Raw genomic sequence first — 13,271 nt, forward strand, 5'->3', positions numbered from 1 at the left:
ACACCTTGCAACGCCGATGGGACCCCCGAAGGACCTGCTCGGAGCTCGATGAGGGGGGTAAAAGTTGAGAGGAAAAGCAAGAGAGCTCCGAGAGTTTCGAACGGTATAAGAAGAGTAACAAACACTACACCAGATTACATTTAACAGGGAGGACGGGGGAGGAGGCAACCCGCGGGCTCTTCCCCTTCCCCTTCCCGTTACCGCCTCCTCCCGCCGGGGAGGAATATATATTTTCCACGAAATTACGAGGGATGCCCGAGAATAAAGCCTACCGTATTTGATTATTACCCTTTTAATCTGACTGCGGGGTTGCGGGGGCGTGGCTGACGCCAAAAGCTCGCTGGCTCCCTCCCCCCCCCCCCCCCCCCTCCCCCCCGCCGTTAAGCTCGGCTCGGTATTAATTCGCCTCGTGCGAAAAATCCCCGTGCATAGCTGAGCTTATATTTCTCACCTCGCGCCTGATTACCGATTGCAGCTGAAAAGAAATCGCATCGTTACGCGCGGTGTAGGGAGAGATATTATCGGAGAACTGGTCTCACCGAATCCGAATCGACGTACGTTCGGGCAAATTTCGTACAACGGAGTGAAATTTTCCGGAACGACGAGCCGCGTGCCTGAGGGTCCGCAAGCTTGAAGCGGAAGGAAGCTTTCCGGGTAAAAAGTGACAACGATGCAGGAGCGGAAGAGTGTGCGCGCGTGTACGTGACTTTATTACACGCGGGGAAAGAGAGCGAGAGTGAAAAAGAAGGGGAGGGAACGGGTTGTGAGCCACTGACTTAAACGGGCGGGGGTGGTTGCCGCTGTTGTTGCTTGTTCGTTACTTATTCAGAGGGCATTACAGGCTTGGCTAATTATAATTTATATCACAGCATCAGTGCCTACCAACACCACAGCGAGCATCAACACCCGCAACGGCTGCTCGTACGTGGGGTCCCGGTTCTAGCGGGGCACGTATCGTCGAAAAACAGGGGACGTCGATACCGATAGCGTAGAAATTGCGGATGACACGCGTCGGGTGACTTGTGGAAAATAACTGGGAACTGGAAATTTTCATCCGAAACTAGCTGCGTTGCGGGATATCTCTCAGGGTACCGTAATTTCCTCCGGTTCTTCTTATTCCAATTCAATGTACGTACGTTTGTATCAGGATCGTCCTTACTCGGGGTGTTGAAGAATTTTTACCGTCCCACCCCCGAGTCAACGTTAAATAATATTTTTAGATCAACTCTAAGATGATATCCGCATTGCGATCGAAGTTTCTGGAAATCGACACAGAGGAAACTTTTTTTTCGCAGCGTATATTTTATCGTAAGAGTAATAACGTCCCAAATAACCTGTAACCGCGAGGTTTTAGTCGGCAATAGTGACGCTACCTGAAAAAAGATATACATCCTGAAAAAATTCGTCAACACCTTAAATAAGGACCAGCCTGGTATTTATAATCGTCCGGAACAATATCTCCAGTGTCAATACGCGAGTCCTGGAACACGTTTCGCGTGAATTCCGCACCTCGCGTAATTATGCAGGTTACTGCAGATCAGTGTGCTCCTAATGGCAATCAGCTGTTTTTCCCCGACTGCAGCAGGCTGCCGGTCAGCCAGTCGAACATCAGGCCGAGGGTACGGCTTGCGGTTCAGCTTTGGCGATATCAATTATGCACCTCGTAACATACCGGCACCTGCCACTGCACTGGATTGTCGTCTGACTGCACAGGTCGATCCTCCGATCAGCCCTCTGCCTTCCTGCCAATCTGCGGATCCTGCCTCGGCTGTGAACCCGCAGAAGCTCGATCCGGGCATCTCCGTTGGAAAAGGAGCAGGTGTAACGTACTGGCAACGAGGTCATTTTTGTCCAAATTAAAGGTCACGTATGTGGTCGGAAACTGGGTTTGGAGAGCAGTTTTACCGACAATTTTTGGGAAACGGTCTTTGCTGCCGGTCCGCAGTTTTCAGGGAAAAATTTCTTCGGTATGAAAATTATCAGACTCCGGGTTTAATGGGTTTCGCATTAACGCGAGCCGTACTGCAACTGCGGGTAGGCAGGTATTACTACCTGTACTCTCACTCTCTCTCTCTCTCTCTCTCTCTCTCTCTCTCTCTCTCTCTCTCTCTCTCTGTATGTAGTTAAAACCGTAATGCTGCCCTCGGATTACTATTAGTTGCATGCACGGATATAAGCGAAGTCCCTTCGCAAATGCATTGTGATTATAGTACGCGGTGGATGCGAACAACGGAATACATCACAAAGCGAAGAGCGTTAAAGCGAGCGAGATATTCAATATGAGCATAATGTAACGGTCTGACGGAAAGATTCCCTTTGAGTCGGTAAGCAGATTTTGCTTCCATCATTGATAACGATGCTCAGTGTTCGATAGAATCCTGCGGTAATAGGATCGAGCATAGATAGATAGATGCAGAAAAACCACTCTACGGCCGGTATAACGGATCGCTCCACGATGTTTCATTCGCCCCTTCATAGTCCTGTATAAGTATTGCGCATTACACCCGCGTCGCGATCACTTTTTCCTCCATCACACACGTTGCATCCTAGGCTGCAAATGTGTACATTTCGATGCATGTGCACCGACGCGTCAGGAGTTCAGCCACTCGGATTTCGGATCGATGGATCATGACGGACGATCGGCTCGCCGCACTCTGGCGTACCTACACAGAGCATTGCTAATCTGCAGAGTAAATACGCGGCGCTAGGTACGTATACATATAGGTGTATATATATATATATATATATATGCATATGTATATGTATACATAGGCACCTATGTACAGGAGATCAGAGAGCGATCAGATCAGAGAGTTCCACCTACGCCAGTCAATATTGTCTTCGGTTTGGCACAATTTTTTCGATCATGGTGAGGCAGGCTGTGCGACGCATCGTTGCTCAAAACAAACCTGTTCACGGATGATCGTTGCAACGCTAATCGTCGTCAACGGGAGGCGAGATTCGGTCGAGTCAGAGAGAACCCCGCGGCGTAGAACGTATAACACACACGAGTGTGCGTATACCTGCATATATCGTATAGGTATACCTGCAGACCGGACGTACACGCAGTAAACAATCGCACATGTGTTTTCAATGCGTCGAGGTGTGTGTGCGTGTGTGTGAGCGAAGGAGTTTAAGCCGAGCTTCAAGTGCGAAGGCATATTACACGGGGCACGATAGCAGAGAGTCGGTTCTCCGCCCCCCGCCCCCGGGACGCTCATTTGTTCCCTCCATCCCGGCGGTGGAGATCCGCGGGAGTATCCTGCAGCGGGTGGTTCAGGAAGGGCGCCGGAGAAAGAGATGGAGAGAGATAGAGAGAGCTAGAGAGCTAGAGAGAGAGAGATAGATGGACGTATGGCGGAGGCGGAGGCGGGGGAGAGATGCCATCCCACTCGCCTCATGACATATTCATCATTCATTATCATAGCGAATCATGGCCCATCAGCTTTTGATTGTTCGCCACCGTTGTTAGCCCTAACTAATGCGACTGCAGTGACCGTTGTTGGGTACGCGAGGCTGCCCGGATCGAGGATAACCCTTACCGTCTTCCGGGCTTTTGTTCGTTATATCCCTCAATTTTTTTTCACACGTTGCAAGGTACAACGTTGGAAATCCGGCGTTAAATGTAAAATCGAAAATGTGCTATCAGAGGTCCACAACATTTTGGTGGCGATTTTAAGACCACTTCGTGTCAAGAATCGAACGATTTACACCAATGATGTTTATAGTTTTACAGGGGCGCTAATCGGTGTGGAATTTTATTTTTATTGACACTGTGAAATTCCTGACGATTTCAAACGTTATACATACAGTGAGCGGATCGGTCGATCGCGGAATCGTGACTCCCTTCTTTGAAGGTATAAATAAGGTGTAGGCTACTTCCTTTTTTATATACCAATTGGTACACTGTATTAAATTATGACTACCGCAGGATAATTTTTTATGCTCAATTCAGAACTCGAACGTCGGATAGTGTCAGATTGACATCAAATACCCTTGAATTGACACTAAAAAGTATTCTGTAAAAGTCCAAACCAAATTATTATTTTTTTTTTTTTTTCTCGTTACAGTTCATCAGATCGGTCTTTGCGCTTTTATCGTTCATCGCAACTGGAAACTAAGCTTACGAGACGGATACATCTTATTCTAATCATGAATGATATTTTTTAAGAGTTGACGCCACGATTTTTTCGTTCAATTATACCTCGTTTCGAGCAACATTAATTGGAACGGGCTCATTCGTGACGGATAATTGAGTGAGAATAACCCGAGGTATGACCTATGCATGCGTATCGGGAGGTGGAAAATTCATTCTGAGAGAATCGGTCGGGTTTTGAGTGTAAAGGGGGGTGGGGAGCTGGGAGCAAGTGAAAAGCGAGCTTGCGGGCAGCCCTTGGAGCGAGTGGATGTGCATGCAGTGCGCGTGGCGTCGCGACGTCTCGGCGTCTCGGCGTTCCGGTGTTTGAGAGCTGCCGAGGCTCGGCTCTCTGTCGAAGCGGCGCGGGTGGAGGGCGGCGGACGACTGCGTGGCCCGCATTGGCTGTTGAATTATAAATGAGAGGAGCGTAAGGGCTGTTGCCTGGCAACCGCGCGCACCGCGTCAAGACAAAATGGAGGATTCAAGGAACGCAGCATCCTGATCGCGCCTTTAGGTATACGTGTGTATATATATATGTATTATACCTACGGTTGGCACGATAACCGCCCGCTCACACTCAACTTGTATGAGCACTGCGTGAATTCATCGGCTGTATAGGTACTACACTCATGGCAGGCTTGTCGATTTTTTTTTTATTTTTTTTTCATCGTCATCTTTCCGAACCATAATTTAAGTTGGAAGTCTGAAACTTTCCGCAACAAAACGAATTAACGTACAGCCGTTTGTTTGGTTGGTAATAATGAAAATGACCGTCTCGACTAGTTTTGCGATACTCTATGAATTTCGGTGATTAATTTCATTTCTTTCGGTATCGCGGTACGCTGCGAAGGTAAGTGTGATTTACTTGCGAGAACGGAACGCCACCTGTCCACGGTAAAGTGAACTACGCAATTGAAGACTGCAGGGATCACTGCGATCATTTCTGTTCCGACTAAATAAAAACAATTCGTGACGCTATCGCGCTTCGACGAAACTTTTTACATTTTCAACTCTCCCTCAACAAGGAGAGTGTCGAGCCTCTCAATCATGGATTCTGCTAAAAATTCCTTGAGGTCGTTTGCTCGGCATAAAATGTATGGAGCCTGTGATGTACTTTCGTCTAATCACGTAGCTTCGCTCCGGCTATGATACCGTAACATTTCCGCACCTTAAATGCCATAATTTCATATGTCCGTGGAACAATAAAGTTTCGATGTAATCATTTCACAGATTCGAATATGCGAATGAAATATGTGTTGAAATACGAATGCGTTTTACCGATATGCGATGCGCCGCGAATCGGATATATCACGGCCGTTATTCACATGTCTCATAACGCATGTGCAGGGTGCAGATACCTACATAACTTGGGCAGATCGATGTACACCCAGCAATATGTTTATATTAGTCGGATAATGAATTTCCGACACGCAACACCGGCCGGCTGACCTACAATCTGCGAACAGGTTGCCCCGACCGTCACGAATCGGATCGCACAGATGCGCTTTTGTTGGGGCAAACAAGCCCCGGGGAAGACCCAAGGGGCCCCGAATCCATACCGTACCGACTACGGCTCTCGGTCCCACCGGAGTAGGTACAGGACCCGTCACCCAAAAGCTGCTCAAATGCTCGTTTTGCCTAGTACCACTCCGTCGTCAGCGTGCGGAACTATCTCCGATCGTATACGCGTAAACATTACGAAACACGGGTATTGTCTGCGTACGACGTGTATTAAAATCATTTGTATTTATACACCGAGTAATAACAGGGGATCGAGCCTGCTGCAGCGTCGAGTTAATGCCCGGCGAAAAGAGCTACGAGCGGTCAAATACAAGTAGGGTGAAAGCGTATGAGAAACCATAGGAGTATCATGGAAATGTTAACCTGACTTGAATTGACCGCTGGGATTATGGTTCGACGATCTTACCACCTACTTGACGAATACCTATTTTATACCATCGTTGATCACTCGCTGTATTTTATACTAGTTCGTATTTTCCGTTCCAGATGATATTTATTCCACGAAGCTGTCGCACCAATCATGGCTGCAACGCTTCTCAAGGGTATGTGTAGGTATTTTGCAAAGGTGATTATGGGACAGGATTTTCTTTCGTGGTACACTTTGTAACCTTTAAAATATATTTATTACAATATAACAAAAAAGAAACAAAAAAAACTTTATGCAATATTTAGCATACAGCGTCTATCTCGGCTTGATGGCATCTAGTTGCAAGACGACCATACAATAAGCGATTGTCTAGAGGGTCAACTTAGTCTATAATGTCTCAAGTCTATCTTTATGGTTAGCCTCTCTCTCTCTCTCGTTGGCCCGATAAATTTCTATTGTATATTCTATTGTAATATGTGTATTGGGTAATTCATGCTTATTGTATAATTCGCATAATTATTCAACTCTGCGTTTCGCGAATCCAGTTACAGCGAGAGATTAGGCCAATACACTGCATATATGGTCTATCCGCTAGAAGATCCACCGTAAGCGTACATATAAGGGTGAGAGTTGTTCAGTTCTTGGCATGTGTGGGATAGGTATAAGAGCAGGGAATAAGGAAGAAAGCGAGAGAGGAAGAAGCACTCTCGGAGAATTGACGATGGCCAGGAGTCGGTCCGAGATCTTATGGACTGGATCCTGTTACCGTTGACTTCGTAATCATCTTAACCGTAAGCCCGTGGGGAGAAACGATTTTCACGTTTCGGAAAAATATTACGTGTGCGAGCTTAGCGAAGCGCAGAGCCGCCCCGAGCTTCTTGCGGTTGGATTAATAATTTCCGACAAACCATATTATATGCACGGGTTAAATAGAGTCGGCATTTTCTTTTCTTTTTTGTTTTTTTTTTTTTTTTGACTTTTTCTTCAACGTACCTCGAACTATAAATCACCAGATCCTTCATTCGACTAATTATACACTCTTGCCGATATCGTGAAAATGTTACATTTACTCTGTAAGCAATTGATTTGTTTCAAATTACAACATGTTACAATCACGTAAAATAAGAGGGTCAACAATTTGGTCCAATCGTGTCAATAACCGGTACGCTTATACCTTACGAGAATTCGTGGGTGCTCTGGAAGAGGAAACTCGATCCAGGTATCTGTCATACCCAGTCTTGCGAATCGACGTGTTCGCGAATCAACGCAAATTTGTAGGCACGTATACGGGCGCCGTTTGCTCTCGGGAACGCTCGAGCGTCGATGCGTTGGATACGCACGTATACTCGTTTGCGTAAGAATGTATTCGGAGTGCGTGAGCGGAAGAGCGAGCGAGAGACAGAGGAGGACAGGGAAGATAATAAAGGAGAGGGTGAGTGGCAGGGGCGAACAGGGGCCGAAGGGGTGATAGAGAGGAGAACGAGGCAGGGAGGAAGGAGGGAGGGAGGGCGGGAGGGAGGGGGGGAGGAGTAGAGAACGGAAACGGGCGGCAGCCTCCGGGGATCGGGAAATCCCTGGCGAATATATCGACCCCCGTAATATTTACGACCCAGGGCGTAGGGTTGCGATACATTTGCAAAACACCGTAAGGAACGCACAAAGTGCGTATAAAATCACACTTGAAACCGAAATATTAGGATTTACGCGTCCCGTACGAGGAGTCGCTCCCTCGGCGACACAATTTTGCACCACGTAACGCCGTTGACTCTTTCTACGCTATACGCGTAAGCCGGCTATAACGTTCGGGCAACTACGCTTACCGTACGTACACCTATGTCCCTGTATATCATGCGCGCACCGTTCCTCAGTTTTGCAACAACAATTTGTCAAGTCGGACCGACGCTCCGAAGTGACGCTTTGATGATCGAGGCGCGCTCTTTGCAGAATCGGAAACAAAGGGAAGAAAGACACGGCCGCTGATCCGCAGCTGTCCATCCCGCCCACTCAGCTTCGGACCAACGCCTCGCACGCATCGTCCGTGATCCACGATGCGAGTGTATTAAATGCACGCTCTTGCGTGTGTGCGAGTGGCGTAAACCTGTTTCAGGACCAGACACCGCGCGCCCCGGATCTAAAATCTTAAAAGCACGCAAAGCGCATTGAACGGGGATTATGAATATCTGAGAGGGTAGGGGGGGGGGGGGGGTGGGGGGATCCCGGTGCCTATGGGGAATAAACATGCTTGTTGCGCTCCGCTATGATACGGTGAGCATATGCGATGCATTGTCGCCGCTGATCCCGGTGCAGCCACCACGTACACACCGAGACTCGGAGAAGTACGTACGAGGTATCGCTTGTGTAAGGCACCCCGTCGACGTATCTCGATGCCCCGTAGAACCCCATCAAACGTCGATACGCGGCGAGAGGGTAACCGCCCCTAGGCCACCCCTGGGTCACCGTCCCTCGACAGGCCCCCGGGTCCCAGGGAAGTAAAGTAAGTCTGCCTGGCGTCCACGGTGCCGCCGAATAGTCATCTCGTTATCGCGGGTCTTGCCTAATGATACAAAAGTGCCCGGAGAACCTTGCCGTGCGTTTTTCCCAGCCTGCCGCGAATATCGATATCAGCGATTAGTGAAGAATATTCGCATTTTGCTTGTAAAAATTGTGAAAATAATATTTAATAAGCCAAGAAAACGTCAATCCGCAAAGCTCTTTGCCGTAGAGAAATGGCGGGATATTTAAAAATGTACGTCCGTCACGTCACTAATCGATATGCGTTTAGCGCCTGCATGGGATTATTAAGAGTCAGGGCATCAGCCGCGAAAAGAGCAACGCGTCATGCCCGGTACGATTGTTTCCTTTATACGTATAAGTAATTAGTCTGAGCCACACGCGCAGTACGCAATCGATCATATTAATACGCGAATGACATTGTTTTTCTGGGAGGCGACGAGCCGTGAAATTAAACTGATGATTAATCAGTTGTCGCCATTTCTTCGCTTGCCACACTCCCTGTGCGTTTACGTACGTAGTTTGTACCTATGTTTGTGTAAATACGATTCACACTCACCGATGCGGATCTTTTACGTGCTTGATAGGTATGTGCCACGTCAGAGTTTCGTACGACTTTGCTGCGACGGTCTGGCGTAAATACGCAGTAATCGTATTTGCAGTTATTAGCAGCGACTAGAGTATGGCTAGAGTCGATTTGTACAATCGTGATTAAACAAACTTGAAGGGCAAAATCACAAATTACAACTATAACAATGTTCATAAAATGGTCGCGCAGTCATCAACTACGGATAACAATGTTCTCGCGTATCTACGCGAATTTTAATTACATTTCAAGCTGTATTCCGGAACTGTAAACCAGATCATTTACCGATTCGCTTCCGTTCGGTAAGATGAAAAATATATCAAGCTGCACTGCGACGTGCGCCCCATACTATTTTCCCGGAAAATTGTATCGCGCGCGAAAAAGAGAGTAATCGACTCGAGGATAAAGCTGAAAATATATATGACTATCCTGTATACGATACATCAGCGGAATCTAGGCTGTTATTTTTCTGTATCTCTATACGACGGCTTGGATTGCTTGGAATCTCGGAAAAATAAACGAATATGGTATTGATTCGTGAATCGGTAACGATTCCCGCTCCGCGTTTCTATACCTGTATACGTACATCCGTTTCTTCGTATCTTTCATTCTTCCTTTTTTTCCTCTCCCATGTTTTCTGCTCTTTGTCTTTTTATCGCTTCTCTTTTCTTACGCCGCCCGGCCGTGAGCCAACGTAGCCGGTATATGCCCCCTGGTTTTTGTTCCACAAGGTATAAATGGTCCCGAAGTGATATACAGACACCTGTATCCATAACTTCTACCAGAAGGCGGACGCATTGATTTACGAGTTTACGCCGGGCTAGCCACTCTGCCCCGCACCTACACCTCCAACGTTTCACCTACAGTTTACACTCGTACATGATACGTGTTGCATTGTACGTATACAGGTGCCTGTCTAGGCTCACCGCGTATGCAGACAAGGGTAATACGTCCGGTGTTGCAGGGGTGAGCTCGCAGAGCGGAGAGAGAGATAGATAGAGAGAGAGAGAGAGAGAGAGAGAGAGAGAGAGATTTTTATTGTACTAGGGCAGTGAACCCAAAGGTATAAACAATGAGACTGAGGAGGAGAGAAAATCTATTTTCAAAAATTAGCTTATACTTAGGTCCAGAATTACGAATGAGTGGGTAACAGAGAGATGCTTGCGTATCGTAAGTGCGTGTTGAAGATAAAGTAACGTAAAATGATTAAAAATTATATACAACGGAATAAAATGAATTACAGAAAAATAAGAATAAGATAGACTAGTAAGATAGAGTGAACAAAATCAGAAATAAGAATTAAGAATTCACTTGTGGCGGTGATGGAACAATGGTCCGCGATTAAACCAACCTAGAGCTAATACCATTATCGAGACCAATGCCGATACCGATTGCCATACTCAGGTAGCACACTGTTGGCTATTAGTTGTCTTGATATCGACAAAAATTCTGAGACAACTATTTCAAGTCGACTGGGAATAGGCATATTGTCAGCCCATACTTCACCGTACGCTGGCTAAGACTGCGCGAGTATTTTCCGAAACGTCATGGTAAAGGCAACGTCCGACGTCAACTATTATTAGGTTTGCAGTTGGCTGTGAGCAGTCGACACAAAAAGGCAATAATTTGCAAGTTGGCTAATTACGTGGATTGATGGTCAGCTGGCGTCGAATATCAGGTAGCGATTAGTCAGTCTGACTGCCACCAGACGTTGACGTTCGTTCGGCACGTGAATGCGATCGAATAAGCAATCGTTTGTCTGAAAAACGTCGAAAAGTTTTCACCTGACTTTCCAGTGGGAAGTGGAATAAGGTGACAACGGGTTGTCCGGTCGAATTGCCTTACGTACATGACATTTCAGAGGACATTCGTAAACGTGAAGTATACCGCATGTCAACTGCAAGTCCAGTTTTTTGACGGTCTATAGCCATTGTGGCCATTAAAAAATAGCCGACCCTTTGTTCATTTTTTGCCAACAATGCGTCGACATTGTTTTAATTCGACAAAACGTCGACTTTTTTTAATCGAATGATTGAGAAAATGATAATTCTGAAAAGCCAACTCTTTCAAAGTCATCCTAAAATTGCTGAACAACAATTTTTTCTCCCGATGTATCGTTGCGTTTACGTCACTAACTTCGGCCTAATGAATCGATCTCGATGATAACGTCGCAACCAATTTTTACACGGCTATTTACGAAGCACCTGAAAGAACCAGGAGCACGTTTCGATAGCGTCAAAGTTTACAGGAAAATCCCCGTAGGTACGGGTATTAACCGTAAATCGAGCCTACTTCAGTTTATACCTTGGCTTAAGCCCTAAATCGCATCAACTTCTCTGCTCACGTTCACATTCGTTTTCGTTTTCGTTCTTTGTGGTCCGTCACCATGGATACCTACACCATTAACTCTGCGCGTTGACCTTCAATCCTTCCTTCAATCTTCATTTTACAGGCAATTCAATCGCTGCAAACCAAGTCACTAGATGAATTTATGCCAACGGCCACTGACCGCGGAGTTTTATTCTCCCTGTACCCAGCTCTGGGTCTACCCTTTCTCTCTCTCTCTCTCTCTCTCTATTGCGCACTTCAAGAGATCTCTTTTCGACCATATCCATCGAGTTCAGTAGAGTATCCCAGGTAGCGCACTTATCCAGAGGTTGACTATCGTTCGATTAAAAAAAGTCGACGTTTTGTCGAATTAAAACAATGTCGACGCATTGGTGGCAAAAGATTGACAAAAGGTCGGCTATTTTTTAATGGCCACAATGGCTATAGACCGTCAAAAAACTGGACTTGCAGTTGACATGCGGTATACTTCACGTTTACGAATGTCCTCTGAAATGTCATGTACGTAAGGCAATTCGACCGGACAACCCGTTGTCACCTTATTCCACTTCCCACTGGAAAGTCAGGTGAAAACTTTTCGACGTTTTTCAGACAAACGATTGCTTATTCGATCGCATTCACGTGCCGAACGAACGTCAACGTCTGGTGGCAGTCAGACTGACTAATCGCTACCTGATATTCGACGCCAGCTGACCATCAATCCACGTAATTAGCCAACTTGCAAATTATTGCCTTTTTGTGTCGACTGCTCACAGCCAACTGCAAACCTAATAATAGTTGACGTCGGACGTTGCCTTTACCATGACGTTTCGGAAAATACTCGCGCAGTCTTAGCCAGCGTACGGTGAAGTATGGGCTGACAATATGCCTATTCCCAGTTGACTTGAAATAGTTGTCTCAGAATTTTTCTCGATATCAAGACAACTAATAGCCAACAGTGTGCTACCTGCGATGGTTTACTAAATTTCGGAAAGTCATAAAGATGCGATTTAGCCATTTTTTCCAAACATCCTTTGTTACGGTAACGAGACTAACTTCATCCTCATCTTGATTCTACGAAAATATACGTTACACGTAATATGAAAAAGAAGAAGCAAGCATACGAACACGTTGCGGCGCTGCTGAACGTGGCACACTAACTCTCATTCTCTCTCTCTCCCTCACTCTCTTTTTTTCTTTTTTCAGCTTCTTCTCCTGCTGATATAAGAAGATCCGGCGCGTACAAATGAGCGGAAGATTCCTTGGTTTGATTTCCCCGTGGGTCACTTGACGGCGGGTTTTCGACCCGACGCGCCGGTACTTTGCACGAGGCGAGTTTGCTACCCCAGGCCATCCAGCCGAAACCATCGGCTTTCTCGCAGTCGAAAAAACTCCTCATGCATGCATGCGATTGTGTCTCGTACCTACTCGGCTCGGTTTCGTCGGGGCGTCCATATAACCAGACGATCGCAACGCAATGTGACCACGTTTTCTTCTCTAACCATCTCCGGGTCTCCGAGAACTTTTTCGCACTTAATATCGGAGCTACAGGACCAAGGGAGACAAGCAGTTCCTGCACCTACAGACTCCCAAACCTCTGACCAAAGAAATACGATATTGTTCTTGGCCTGTGTGCCGGATGAGCTGCAGGGTTGTGGATGAAGCAAGAATTAGCGCGAATGGCCGGATGAACAGCGCCAGGAACCTACGATATCTCATACTGGTTCATGGCGGTATCAAGCGCCCGGTTTAATATCCAACGAACCGTTGCGGTGGACCACGCTACCTCCATTCTCGGTCATCCACACCCGCCCCATGCTACC

This window comes from Neodiprion fabricii, chromosome 2, assembly GCF_021155785.1.
Source record: "Neodiprion fabricii isolate iyNeoFabr1 chromosome 2, iyNeoFabr1.1, whole genome shotgun sequence".
NCBI classification, from domain to species: domain Eukaryota; kingdom Metazoa; phylum Arthropoda; class Insecta; order Hymenoptera; family Diprionidae; genus Neodiprion; species Neodiprion fabricii.